Source organism: Thermobia domestica, chromosome 7 (assembly GCF_964235325.1).
Source record: "Thermobia domestica chromosome 7, izTheDome1.hap1.1, whole genome shotgun sequence".
NCBI classification, from domain to species: domain Eukaryota; kingdom Metazoa; phylum Arthropoda; class Insecta; order Zygentoma; family Lepismatidae; genus Thermobia; species Thermobia domestica.
Window position 1 is genome coordinate 142,486,948 of NC_137460.1, and position 15,503 is coordinate 142,502,450.

The following is a 15,503-nucleotide window of genomic DNA, read 5'->3' on the forward strand; positions in this document are numbered from 1 at the left end:
CTTCATTGTGGAAGGTATGAAGTCAGACGTTCTTTTAGGAACTCCTTTCTTGAGTAAATACAGTTGTGTTGTGGACTTCGCTAACCGTATCCTTACCTTTAAGGACTTAGACGGCAAGCCAGCCAAGTTGAATCTGAACTCCTTATGGATAAGTTCAGTGGAACCAGAACCTTTAATACAAGAAGTGAACCAAGAAGATGATTATTTGGTGCCCGTGAGCGAAATTCAAGATACTATTTTGTCCAGAACTGATTTAACGGAAGATGTTAAGTCAAGATTAGTAGATTTATTAATTCGGTACCGAGAATTATTCTCTGAGAGACCTAGGCCAGTAAATATAAAGCCGCTGAAGATCGAACTTACAGATAACGAGCCAGTGGTGTGCAAGCCATACCCGATAGCCTATTCAATGCTAGAACCATTTAGAAAACTCTTGCAAAAATGGTTATAATGGGGAGTCATTGAAGAGAGATTGTCACCGTATTTAAATCCGGTGCACTGTGTATATAAGGCAGACAAGCAGTCTATTAGACCCACATTGGATTTAAGGCACCTGAATAGAAAGGTAATATCTGCTAACGTGCGAGTGGAGCCCATACAAGATATATTAGCTCGTCTCAAAGGTTCTATGGTGTTTTCTTCATTTGATTGTAAAGATGGATATTATTGTCTACCCTTAGAAGAAGAATCTTATGAGAAGACAGCTTCCTTATTTGAAGGAAGGCAATATTGTTTTCGTTACCTAGTGATGGGACTGAAATCTGCCACAAGTCTGTTTCAGTTCGTTATGAACAGTATCTTCGACCTGTCCACAAAACATTTTGTCTCTTGTTATTTAGACGACCTTCTTTGTTTTTCACCTTCTATAGAACAGCATCTTAAGCATTTAGAATTTATCCTGTATACGCTAAACAAGTTAAATTTCTCTTTAAATTTTCGTAAATGTAGATTTCTGTTTCCCGAACTGTTATTCCTAGGACATATCATATCTGGCCGAGAAGTTAAAGTCAACTCCAAGCTGAATGAAACTATTAGAAATTTTCCTGTGCCAAGAACTCGTAAGCAGTTACGTCAATTTTTGGGCATAGCCAATTGGCGTCGCAAATTCATTAACAATTACGCCGAATTAACCGAAGATTTAGTGCATCTTCTACGCAAGGAAGTGAAATTTCAGTTCGGCCCAAGACAGCTGAAAGCTTTTGAATTATTAAAGCAAGAGTTAATCTCTCCTCCTGCCTTAGCATTGCCTGACATGAGTAAAACTTTTCACATCTTTTCAGATTCCTCTGCCATAGCTATTGGAGGATATATTGGTCAGTTCGAGGGTGACGAATTTAGAGTTATCTCTTATGCCAGTAGACGTATTAAGCCCACTGAAATGTCATTGTCTATTTTCCAGACAGAATTATTAGCAGTAGTATTTCTGTGTGAGAGATTCGCAGACTATATTCTTGGTAGAGAAACTGTTGTCCATACAGACAACAAGGCCATAACGCATCTTAAAACTATACGTAATCTAGATGCTAGAACCACTAGGTTATTACTAAAACTTCAGGATTATAACTTGCAGTTTGAACACCTGTCTTCTGGTGAGAATTATATTGCTGATGTCATTTCGCGTAATCCTCCTGATGAGGATGAGTCTGGTAGTGCTATATACATGGTGAATGTTGTGTTTAGAAATTTAACTCAATCTTCTTTCTTACAGCTAATGTCTAAAGAACAACAGAGTGATGCTTTTGTTAGTAAATGTTTAGCTAAATTGGAAGAAGGTAATTTAAATTATTGTAAACATTTAAACTTAGTGTATGTTAAGCAATCTAATGTTTGGAAATTAATTATTCCTAAAAGTTTAGTTCATGTAGTAATAGACGAAATTCATAAGGAAGCCCATTTTGGTTCCAGGAAATGTTATTTACATTGTAGAAAACTTTTCTATTGGCCGAATATGAAGCGTGACATTGCTAAATTTATAAATGATTGTGAAATTTGTGCAACAACTAAACCATGTTCACAGGCCAAGGTACATCAAATTTGCCATGTGGAGGCTGACCGCCCACATTGTAAATTAAGTGTAGATCTTATAGGGCGTCTACCAAAGAGTAACTCTTATTCTTACATATTATCTGTCTTAGATGTCTATAGTAAATTTCTTGTGTTGTATCCAGTAAGGAATGCTAATGCTAAAGAGATCACTTCCATTTTTACTAAAAGGTATTTCTACCATTATCCTATTCCCCAGGAACTCATTACGGACAGGGGAGCACAGTTCGTTTGTTGCCTGTGGCGTCGTTTCTGTCGCAGAAATGGCATTCAACATTTGTTGTTGAGCCCGTATAATCCAAAATCTAATCCTGTAGAAAGATATCATTCAGAAGTTTCTCGCTTGTTAAGAGTATTTATTAACAAAGACCATACCCAATGGAGTCAAAAATTATCAGAGATTCAGTCATTGTTAAATAATTCTATATCTCTTACTACTGGTTACGCTCCTTCAGAGCTTTTTCTTAATTTCTCAGCTCTAGATAATTTCAAGAAAGAATTAGATTGGCCTTCAGAGTTTGGTGAAGTAGACTATAAGTTTAGACATCAGTCAGTATTGTTAAATACAAAGAAAAGTCTCAAGAAAAATGATTCTAAAGTGAAAACTAAAGGTGTCGAAATTAAAATTGGTGATCTTGTTTTTGTAAAAAATCAGAAGCATAGCTCTATGATGGATAAGACCATTAGCAAGTTTTTCTTAAAGTATTTGGGTCCATTTTTGGTCATAGGTGTAGAAAATAACGCAGTAAGTTTGGTTAATTTAAATAATGAGTGGATTGGTACTTATAATTTAGATAATGTTAAGTTGTTCAACTGTTCTCTGGAGAAGCGCCAGGAATTGTTGGTGAATACGTACTTATAAAAAAAAAACTATTTGGTCAAAGTTTTTTTTTTTTTTCTTCAACCAGGGCGAGGTTGTAACGCCCCATTGTAAATGATTCTACAATTGTATTATTAGTACAAGTTATTACTTACCTCTTGTAATCCTTTTTGTATTTGGCAACCCTGCCGAAGCATCATGTTCGCGGGTTCGCGCAAGGGATTCTTGGTACCCGAAGTCAAGCACGAAGACATCATGGCATGATTAATTTGGTGCGCGTTGATAAACAATGTCAAATCTCTAATTTACAGCCGCCATCGTTACGTTTTATAATTTGTGTGATTCACTTTATGCCTCAAGGAACTGTTTCATGGGTTTCGGCGAGTGTGCCACTATCTAGCATAGCATGAACTTCCGAATGTAGTTGGGGAAGTACATATTAGCCCAGGCTGCCACGTGAGTCATCTTTGTGTAGGTGGATGTTTTAAGTTGGCTCCGTTTGGTTGCTTCTGCATATTCAAATATCTAGTGAATAACATTCCCAGAGTGGACTGCTCATCATGTTTTTCAGTGAACCATATTTTTACTTGCAGTCAGAAATGATGTATCCAATGTACAACTAAATCTTTAGCAGCGGGGCCCCCCAACTCATTCGCAATGTCCGTGAAGCGTATCAGAAGTAAGTACTTTCATCATCTGTCCTATTCAGAAATATCCGCGCCTTTATGTAATATGGAAGCATCAGGAGTTTATGGTAAATTTGCCAGTGAAAATATGACATTCCGGAAGTGGAATCCAGAACATTGTCATCATTGTGATTTATTCGAGTGGCAAGTACGGATACAGGTTTATCACTTGTTCTTGCTAATCTTGCTTGTGCTGTTCTACCATTTAATCGTATGTAACCTGGTGACTTATGTGATCCAGTTCTCCCGAGTGATGATTTAAGAAGTCAAGAATTCAGCATTCTCCCAAGAAATTGGAATGGAACTTTGTACATAGGCTTACAGTTTGAAGTGTCTATCCATAAGAGTTAATATCTACACGTTTAAGTTTCATCAATACACTATTTGTGTTTCTTACGAAGCGTTCAATTAACATGTTCTCAGAATGATGTTATAATAGCGCCACTTGTTAGTCAAGTCTCCGTTGACATTCATAATACATACTGTATCTTCATTGTCTGTTATATTGTCCAGTGAACGTCATGGAGCGTCAGCATCAGGATTGGCATATTTACTTTTGGCGACGGAGCCCCCCAGCTCTCGCCTGCCCAGATCAGGTTGTGTGCAAGACGAAGAATCCTCTTCATGTCCTATCTTCTAGACGTTTTAGCTTAAGGGAAGTTCTCCACTGCAGTGATCAGTTATTCTGTCGCAGTTTCTGTGCATCGTATGCGTTTCGAATAGCAGTTAGTGTGTATATCTTTTGTGTCCAGTTGGAAATGTGTTCCGTTAATAGTGCAAGTGCATTTATGAAAGGTATAGCAGTCTCTGCTTGTTTACACCTGTCAGAAGGGTAAGTACCCTGTGTTGTGTGTGCCCGCCTTCGTAGCAGGCTGACCATAATTCTGCTTTGTACAGAATTATCTTTTTTGCTACTGATCAATTGGAATCATATTGCATAGCGCCCGTATGTGGATTCGCTGATGCCCGTCTTAAAAATGTAATTTCGACGATTGTCTGTTTGCACTTATCAATGCTGAAGTAAGCCATAGGAACACCACTACCTATATGATTATCTAGTTAACTGCTGTGTATTGAGTTTATCATTGTCGGAAGTAGGAGTGTGCTTTCAGTATTTAGGAGACACCTGGCCGTCTAGCACAAGTTGATTCGATATGTTGTCCTTTTGTTTCTCCACTTAAAACTAGTGTGACTTTTACTGTTGTCAGTTTATATGGATCACGTTACCGTCGTTTCCTTTTAAGTTCTGTCCAAATACGCCACTACTTGACGATTACATGGGTTTTATTAGTCTGAGCATTACGTTTGTATAATCATGATGCTCACTTGTACCTAACATCCTGATCAGCACTGGCGTTCAGTAATACATTGTCTGTTTTACTTATAATGTCTACTTTTTACACTTGTCTAATTTGTCCACCCTTTATTTACATTCATGTCCGTATTCATTTGGGACGAGTCACTTGTCTTATGTTTACATACTACGTAGCGAGAACCTATCTAGCATGATGTTTCTTTGGGGTTCCCTACTGCTATGGTGGTTACTAGTAAGTGCATCATATTATACTTCTGAGTATTACATAATTAGTGTAAACCCGACTAGTCGTGGTAAGTAAATCTACGTTGGCTCGAGCTATTTATCCTATTATTTGTTAGTGTCATATTACTCTTTATGTAAGTTTATAGAACTATATATAGGTGCATGTTCCAATATTTTGTTTCATATGAGTGTTGAATCCCATATCATTATTTTCAATTATAGTATAGCAATATGATGGGTGTGAGTTTATTCAATTAAGTAACTAAGCAAGTCGCTAAGTATAACATTGCAGGGTTATCTCAGAAAGCAGTCTCAATGGTAACTTCAGTATAATTTTGGTGTAGTAATTGGTGAGATCCCTTATTCTAAATCTGTGAATGTTTTAAGTCAAATAAAATGTTGCAACACCCTACCATAAGTGTTATGTTGTGCGAAATTAACTCTGCAGCCTTGTATTTCAGGTTTGGCATTTTCATAAGCTTCAAATAGGTAAGGAAATCACAACACAAGGGAAGGGCTGTGTTCTGTGCATTCGTAGAGTGTACAGGGGGCAGTCTCGCACAGGTTGGATTCGTTTTACCGTTGTACTAAAAGTTTTTTTTTTCTCATTCTTTTATTAACGCATGGATTTAGCGCAATCTTATACAGTGTTAGCATCTTTTGCTATTCTTCTCCTGTGTCATAGCATGATCACAGGTGGCGACCCGTACTATATATTTATCATCTCAGTGCTCCGGCACTGGGCAATCAAACTTAGCTGTAGCCTGCCAGGGATTGGGCCCTCTGGGGCGCTACAACCGAAAGAAGACACTTCCGTTCAATCATTGTAGAAAAAAAATGAAATCTAAGTTTTACGTCCACGGTTATGCTGGTTAGGCTAAAGAAGACGATGATGATCAGAAATAAATGAAATGGTGGAATGAAGAAAGTGGAAGGAAACGGGAGAACCCCGAGAAAACCCACGAGCACGGTGTTTGTCCACCACAAAGTTCACACGGCGCGAACTGGGATCGGACCAGGAACCCCAAGCACCGTTGTGAGTGCCATCGAAGCGCCCGACAAGTGTCAACTACGTGATTCACTTTTTGCAGGCGGAAGGCCATAACACAGCCGCAATTTATCGTCAAATGATTAAGGAATACGACAGAAGTTTTGTAAGTGATTGTTGTGCGCACAAGTGTTACAGAGAATATGAAGAAAGACTTACCAATGTACACGAAGAGACTAGCCAGCAGTGATACCAACCTAAAAAAATATAAAATCCCATCTCGAGAGTAAAAAATTCCATTTTGCTTTTGAATTTCCCACACTAGGTTACAAGATATTTTGTGAATAAGTATTTCCTTAATCGATAAGAAGTCTGTTTTTGGTCAGAAGTGCAGTGTCTTCATCACGCCTTAGTGCGATGGTCTCATACTGAGCCTGATAATACTAGCCTCGTTCTTCATATAGTTTGTGTGGAATGTTTCGGAAGTTGATTGTTTATCGTTTGATATTTTCTTTCTCTTTCTTTCATTCAGTCGTTCATTATTTTATTGTCTTCTTTCTTTAAATACGAGAATACAATTTTCTTTATTGGCGCTTGATTTTCGAATATCATACAGTCCAAAAACCACTTTCTCTGTAGCATAAACTTTCCTTTTTTTAAAGTTATATTTTAACAACTTTGATTTAGTTGACTTCTTATTTGACTGATTATGCCTACTTTTTCCCTCTAGAAAATAATGTTAGCGTGAATTTGATATACGTGAAAAATCCTATGTTACCAATTTCAATTAAAAAATCACTTTGTATCTTTTCAATAAATTAATTTTTAAAAATCCCACGAAATGGGATTTTTCCCACAGGTTGGCATCACTGCTAGCCAGGGATGGAAATCCGTGGCGGAAGAGAATCTTGATGAACGTATGAATCATGTGGTTCGTGAAAGATAGAATATAGTTTCTGAACTGTCTGGTCTTTGGAGTTCAGGGAACACAACAACTCCCTGCCCCGAGAAATCGAATTACATCACTTCGCAAGCACTTCCATTACACTCGATGTGTTTTTCACGCTTGCTACTTCACAAAGGTTGAAAGGATCTAGAACAGCGTTTCCCAACCGGTGTGCCGCGGCACACTGGTGTGCCGTGAATGGGCCGTTGGTGTGCCGCGAGGAAATCGAAACAAATTATTAATTCTATAGCAATCAAATTGCAAGACAGGAAAAATTATATTTGTATTTCACATTTACTATGAACCTCTACTATGAATCTACAACTTTAAGTTCCATACTGTATTACTTTTCTGTACATTTTTAATGTTGAAAAAAGTATTTGTTATCATTGTTATGACTACTATTGCTTCTTTATTGTTGCAGACTATTTCGTAACTTGAAATTTTAAAATATCATTCAATCTTTTCGACAAAGCAAACATGCATACAAATTACCTGCATTTGTGTTTTAAAACAAAAAAGAGATTTGTTTGTTCGTTCGTTATTTAGTGATCTTTCTTCTTAGTGAAACGTTGAACACAGTTTGCGAAAAAGAAAGCATAGTTTTAAAATCCTGAGTTCAATATTTCATTGCATTTGTTTTCTATTTTTAAATTAGAATGTAAAATAAGCATAATGATTTACCACGGAGAAAACCAATGATCGAGCTTTCTTCTCTATGAGAAGGAGAAAAATAATATCAGAAAAAATATCACTGTCTTTTATATTTGCAAATAATAATATCTATAAATATGCCGCGAGAATCCAAGTCACACCCGTAGTGTGCCGCCAGTTGAAAAAGGTTGGGAAACGCTGATCTAGAAGGTAAAAACTAGGGGGGCAGTCAGAACCCAGACTATGATAGCTATACCATGTTTACTACGAACTTTCAAAATATAGAAATAATAGCTTAAATTATTTTTTATCGCTCAGAAAGCTGGGGGGCCTAAGACCCTGGACCTGGCCTAGATCCGCCACTTTGTCTTTCAATATGGAGGATGCGCGATTTCCTATGAACAGATTTGGGTTATCATTTCGTTCTTCTCTTGTGGCTTAGCGTGTTTTTAAAAATACCCCCTCATATCAATGTAACTCCCATATCTAGACAATAGCATTATATGCTAGGAAAACAAAAACTTTCAACAATGCAGAACAATGCAAAGGATTGTTATATGTGATGTTTACATGCAACATGATGTATTAGATGGTAAAAACATGAAGTTTTTAATTTTTTGTACTAAATAATTAAAAGTACAAGTATTTACTATTAATGTTCTGAATGACAAGTTGAAACTGGATCTCTTAAATTTGTGCAGGTAAAAAAATGTGGATTTTTATCTTTTACAGACGCATTTAGAATCGTAAATTATTATCAAAAAATCTTCGAAGAATTACCCGCTATCTTGTCAGTATAATAAGTTTGGAAATATCATTTTCACGTGTAGTTCTTTCGTTTTTAGTATTTTAAATCCCCTTTTTAGCACCCAATCTATATTACAGTCATACAGTAAATATGGGATCAAAGGGAAATCAAAGTCGTTTGTTCACAGTTCCATTGACAAGAGCCCCAGAAGGTAGACGTTGACAAATAGGTGTAATAGAAGGCACTCGTCAAGCCCTATCTAGAGGTACTTTTATTTTTGCCCTAAAGCTTAGGAGGTTGCTCAAAAAGGGTAGCAAATGTAAAGGGGTCATTGGTGATTTAGAGACACTGAGAAGTTTTAGGAATAAGATCAGTATGCAACCGCATTTAGCATATCCGTAGAGGATAGCGATAAGCTGAAATATCAACTTCGGTGATGGGTGAGGATTTGTCCAACAAAGAAAACAAAAGTAGACGAAAGAAAAAGTATGTCTTGTATAGAACCTTTCAAGAGCTTGCATATGACATGCAAATTGTTTTAACGAAACCTTAGAAACATTGTGAAAGTAGTGAGAGATCATTCTTCACCATGTGAGAACAGCTGCCAAATCATTTCAAATATCTAGTCATATTTAAACCTTCGTTGATTGATCATGTTAAACGGCCCTTTTCAGCAGCGAGGCTTTATGCGGTTGCATACTCATTTTATTCATATATTGATTTCATTCCTAAAACCTCCCAGTTTCTCCAAATAACCAATGACCCTCTTACCTTCGCTGCCCTTTCTGAGGCTTTAGAGCCAAAATAACAGAACCTCTAAATAGGGCTTGACGAATAGTTTCTAATATAACTATTGGTCAACATCTATACCTTCTGGAGCCCTTGGCAATGGAACTGTGAATAAAACCCTTTGATCTGTTACACCAAAAGCGTAACATAACAGTTTAGCCACGAGGGGTACGTGTTACGGAGGGTTGATTCACATGAGAGGGCCAAGATTCGTCAGTTGTTTACATACAAATACATCGTGCGAGAAGGTTCCGCAGTTATTGAATGCTATACTCAGGCAAGTATAGTGTTGTGTGGAAGTAATTGTTGTAAGCTGCAGATATTTCGGTTAAAGTGATAGTGTTTTGGAGAGGGTTCATATGTGCACTGGCGATATCAGCAAACGTAGAATGAAAGATCCGACTGAAATATCAAGAGCAAGTCGTGCAATATACATGATAAAGGACGTGTCCCACCAGCAAAACACTTGTGCGCTGCCTCCCAGGAACCCTCTCCTCGACGTCACTTTGCCACAACATACAATAATAGTATCACAAAGCACAGTTAGTTGTATCATAACGAGGTATTTAGACCTGAATAAACACAAGGCGAAGAGTCACGATCTAGTAGCATTCATCTAAGTTCCAGGAGACAGACTGGCCAACGTATGAACATTATACCGCAGGTTACAAATGGCTATTGTCAATGAAGCTTGGGTCTACATCGATGGTACTTAACGGGCTCCAGGGCCATTTTTTCAAAGCCTCAGTTGACACGAAAGACTGCTTTGAGATGCTCCGAGAATATCGAGATTACTTTTCAAAGGGCTTCATGGTATGGAAGCAGCGACATAACCTCTAATGCAGGTAGGCCTGTTATGGCTTGGGGCCCCACACCCTCCTCCCTTTAGTTGTTCTAAATGGCCTAGTTTTTATGAACAACAAAAATTGTTAAAATATCAAATCATTCGGTATTTTAGTTTTGTTCTGAAGTCGTTACAGTTAACAATGTTCGCCATCTCAGAAACTAACCAGTATTGCAGATCTTATAACGAGTGGAATATAAGTGTGATCCAAAAGTTGCGCATATCAAATAATAAAACCCAGACGACATTAAGTCATACTACTTAATACTATTTGATATAGTACTATATGTTTTCACATGTATCCGCATTTGCACAATAAATGCTCAAAATGGATGTCCCGTTTAGCAATGAAAGTTCAAACTCTTTTTACCTGTTTGAGGGCACTTTGTGGAGCACGTGCATACTGATGTTAATTTCATTTCTTACGTTCATCTTTAGTTCCTCCAGTGTGCGTGACCTGTTGTTATAGACCTTACTTTAAGGGTAGCTACACAGGAAGAAATCGTGGGGTTTCACTCTGGTGAACATGGGGACCATAATCCTTTAAAGGTGATACTCTTGCAAAAATAATAATAATAATAATAATAATAATAATAATAATAATCGTGCAAGAAATGCATGATGATGTTAGATGTGTGATGTGTGGTACCAGGCCCGGATTGATGGGGTGCACCGTTGCATGTGCACTCTCCCTTCGTTGTAAATATACGCTATCTAAAATGAGAAGCTAGGAGTGAAAATACGAGTAGCAATACTTTCCGAAACTTTCTGCCATTATTTTTCCATTTGGGGCTAAAGAGAAAGCAGAGCTTTGCAAAAGCAATAGTTTAAGTCAATTTTCTTAACGTTGAAGGAAAAGGATTCACCAAGCAAAACAATATGACATTTGGTAAAATAGGGGAAGGAAACAGAAACCAGGAGGAGAGAACATTTTTTCCTGCATATCACTTAAAACCCTCTTTAAAATACTACACACCCACCCGTTCTATGTATCAGCGTTGGTAGGGATAAACAATGTCGTCGCATGTCACTAACATCCTGGATCCGAACCTGTGCGGTACTATCCTGCAGGTACCAACAATTACGTTCATTCTCATCAAGAAGCACAATGAATTGTTTAATGATATTTTGGTATCGTGGCGGACATAGGTCTTTGACCAGGTAATGGCGACTGCTTTGAAACAAATGCAGAGTATGAGAAATAAATCTGTCATATCTGTAGTTTCATGTGGAGAAGAAACAAACTTGTGAACCATAGGTTTAAGAACAACTCATGTTATTAATAGAAACTTTGCCGAAGATTATTAATTTATATCATCATCAAATTAATACGAAAGACTTTTTGAAACGAAGAAAAATAACACAACTTTGCAAGCGGAGGCAAAGAAACCTAACGTAACCAGACTAAAGACGAATTATTTAGAGCGTAGTTATCGAGGTTCACTGGTCAAGGTGCTTGGCCAGTAATCTGAAGGTTCTTGGATCGAATCCACGTCGGGCATTTTTTTTTAACTAGGAATTTTGATGGCGATTGATCGGTGATGACACACGTCCTATTATATTCAGATACTCGGATTTTTCAATACTTGAACTATCAAATCTTCAGGAATAATAATAGTAATAATAATAATAATAATTCTCATAAAAGATTAAATATTAGAAACTTATCGTTCAGGTCATACCATTACAAGCAGAAACGTGACATTAGGCAAAAAATATTTCGGTTTTGTTTAATGTTGCCCATGAGAAGAGGAATTTCTCACCTTGATTCTAAAACAAACCAAACAAAATCGGGATGAGACTTAACATTTTACTTTCGAGACGGGATAAGGCTAACTTTTCGTTTAACATTTAGCTAGTTGTAGGGACGTATGCAGAGGGTATGTCCTGATAGTCCTGACACTTCTCTCCAATCCCGACTATTTTGTAACTTTGCCTAAGGCTAGGAGCGATTTAACAGATTTTAATACAATCTGTCCTCACACGGAATTTTTCTTCTATATTATTATTATTATTATTATTATTAATTCTGAATATTTTAGAATTCAATATTACGATATATTACGATCAATCATGGACCTGGGAGGACTGTCCCCTCAATAATTTGACGTGAAAAGTGCCTTTTGGGATAAGTGTGATGATTTGTATCTGAATGCCACAAAGGAATGTAAGATGAAATTGATCTCTCTTGGCTTTTCCATTTTTTTAAAAAAAGAATCATATTTTAAACTGAACTTCGTAGTGTTAAACTGAATTTAGTAGTCTCATCAATATGTATTAATTCCACTTTTGCTACTTGGGCACAAATTGCAATAAATACCAGAGGAGGATATGCCACTCTTCTTATGATGGAAAGTTGTCTCAGCTATAGGTACGGGCACAAATTCCGGGGAAATGGGGGGACATGTCCCCCCAATATTGGAACTGGAGGTTCTCCCAATAATCCGATTTGAAAAGTGCTTTTTTGCAGATAAGTGTGATGATTTGTGTCCGACTGCCATGAAGGAAAGTGAGACGAAGTTGGTTTCTCTTGGCTTTTCCATTTTTAATGAAAATGAAGGTGTGATGTGAAATCTTATCTCCTCCTCTCCCCTAGGCCCTAGCATACGAAGAGTATATAAACTATCTAATGTCAGTAGAACCCATCTTTTCAGTAAATGCGCATTTCATCTATATGTAGTATCGGCCTAGGCATCTACTCATGCTTCGTAAGCTTACTAACTATATGGCCTATGGAACCCGGAGGTTCAATGCCGCGTTCACAAAAGCTCTCCACTGACTTCTATCCTTAGCCAACTGGATCCAGCTTCTACTTTGTGTTCTTATTGCTGCGAGATCCATCTTAATATTGTCCTCCCATCTGCGCCTTGGTCTTCCTAATTATCGTTTTCCGATTGGTCTTTCAGTCAAGACTTTGAAAGCGTTTCTACTTTCTTGCATCCTAGCTACATGACCTGTCCAACCTACGCCTCCTAGATTTGATGACCTAACATGTTAGGTAATCCGTATAAATTATGTAGTTTCTCGTTGTGAAGTTTCCGCCATTTCCCATTCCTGTTCCTCTTGGGTCCGAATATTCGTCTCAGGATCTTGTTCTCAAATACTTTCAATGTATGTTCTTCCCTCAGAGTAAGCGACCATGTTTCTGAACCATACAGAACAACAGGCATGATTATCATTTTATATATTTTAAGCTTCAAATTCCTCGACAGAATTCGCTACGACAGGAGATTTTGAACTGAATAATAAGACAAATTCCCTGTTTTTAGTCGACATTTAATTTCTTCGTGAATATGATTTTCGTCTGTTAATATTGATACTAGATATTGAAAGTATCCACTTTATCAAAAGTATTATTTAATATTTTAACGCATCCATAATTTGCCGTATTACGGTCCCAATACACTTCCATGTACTTAGTTTTCTCTGCATTTACTTCTAAATCCATGTCCCTGGAAGCGTTTAATAAGACCTCCGCATCTTTTTCTATTGTTCTATCATCTCCTATTAAATTTACATAATCAGCATACGACATAACCTGGCGAACACTTGTTCAGCTCTAGACCCTGGTTGCTATCTTAGATTTTCCTTATAGCGCATTCCAGGACAAAATTGAATAATAGTGGCGACAACACATCTCCTTGTTTCAAGCCATTCTCGACGTGAAAGTTCGTGGACAAAAATTTTCTTACCCGGACTTTACTTTGGGATTCATTTAAATATGCCTTAATTAATCTAATTAGCTTTTTCGGTATTCCAAATTCTGTAAGAACGTTGTACAATGTTTCTCTCCTAACCGAGTCGTATAAGCGTTTCTAAAATCAATAAATAGTTGATGTACCGGGGTATTGTATTCCAATTTATTTTCGAGTATTTGTCGAATGGTAAATATTTGGTCGATAGTGGATCGATTTCGCCTAAATCCGCACTGATAATCCCTAATAATTTCATCTGTGTATGGGGTCAATCTTGATAAAAGAATGTTTGAAAGGGTTTTATAGGATATTGACAGAAGAGAGATGTCTCGATAATTATTACAGTCAATTTTGTCGCCTTTCTTGTTTATTGGAACAAGCAGGGGCGGATCCAGGGGGGGGGCGATCGGGGCGATCGCCCCCCCCAGAAGAGGAAACTTTCTTATTTTATATATATAAATAAAAGCAATTCCAAAGTTTGAAGCCCTTAAAAGTGGCAGTATGACAACCCACCGCCCCCCCCCCCAGAATTCGGTCCTGGATCCGCCCCTGAGAACAAGATTGATTCTTTCCACTCTTGTAGCGATTCTTCCTTGTTCCAGATAAGGAGAATGGGTTTGTGTATCTTGTTCCACAATTTTTTGCCTCCAGCTAAAATTAGCTCAGCCGGAATTTCGTCTACACCCAGAGAATTCTTTTTCTTTAATTTCTTTATAGCGATTTCTACTTCTATTCGGTTGGGTTCTTGAATATACGGTTCTGCGGTGAGTATCTCCCTTTCTCCACGCACATTAGTTTTTGCCTGCCTATGCAGCAAATCGTCAAATAAATCTTTCCATCTATTTAAGATGCTATCCATATCAGTGAGAACTGTTCCGTCAGATTTCTTTAATATATAAGCACGAGGTTGATAGCCTTTCTTAAATTCGTTGATCCCCTTATACATGTCCCGAATGTTTTTATTTTTACTGTTATCTTCATATCCTTAATTTTAGCTTTCAAAAGATCGCGTTTCTTTGTTCTAAAAGTTTTGGAAGTTTCCCGTCTGATGTCTACGAAATTTTGTGTAGTTATTTCATTCGGATTCTGTAGCCAGCGTAATCTTGCCTGTTTTCTCTTCTCTGCTAGTTTAATGCATTCCTGATCGAACCACTGTTTATTCCTACGTATTTCCACGTGTCCACCAATTCGTCCATCATAATTCACTTGCTTTCATCATAGTCTTCCTCAACCTAACAGGCATAATCATGCTACATTAAATGTAAAGATTACATTTTCAAGCTATTAACCCAAACCAATCCGAATCGAAAAACAGTTGTATTTTCTATTGCCCATTAACGCATTTTCACAAAAAAATATAAAGAGAAAGAAATGGGAAATCGTAATTCCATTCAAAAGTGAAACAGCAGACTCATACTACCTTAACCTAAAACGAAACCATTACATATAGTTTGGAACTTTTCCAAAATATATACAGATATTCTGAAAAGTGGGAATATAGTGTCTGTTTTCAAACAAAACTGTACCAAATTACAGTTCGTTTCCTGAAATAAACACATTCTGTTTCAAGTTTAAACCGAACCCAAACCAGTTAATCCAGAGATGGCATAGGTCAATAAAAACTTGACCCACGACCCACTGACCCACCATCCACCGTGACCCACTCTGATCCATGACCCATTCTGACCCACTCTGACACACCATCCAGCATGAACCACTGACTCACCAAAACACATCGTCATCAACTCTG

The 15,503-nt window shown here is 37.4% G+C and overlaps 1 long non-coding RNA gene across 1 annotated transcript in view; it reads right to left on the reverse strand.

Annotated features, from left to right (window-relative positions):
* LOC145690426 (uncharacterized) overlaps positions 1-6,682 on the reverse strand; it is a 37,297-nt gene extending 30,615 nt beyond the window's left edge. The window contains exon 1 of the long non-coding RNA XR_014132211.1: positions 6,297-6,682. This is a non-coding gene — a long non-coding RNA (uncharacterized LOC145690426). The remainder of the gene's footprint in view (positions 1-6,296) is intronic.
* Positions 6,683-15,503: the final 8,821 nt, after the last annotated feature.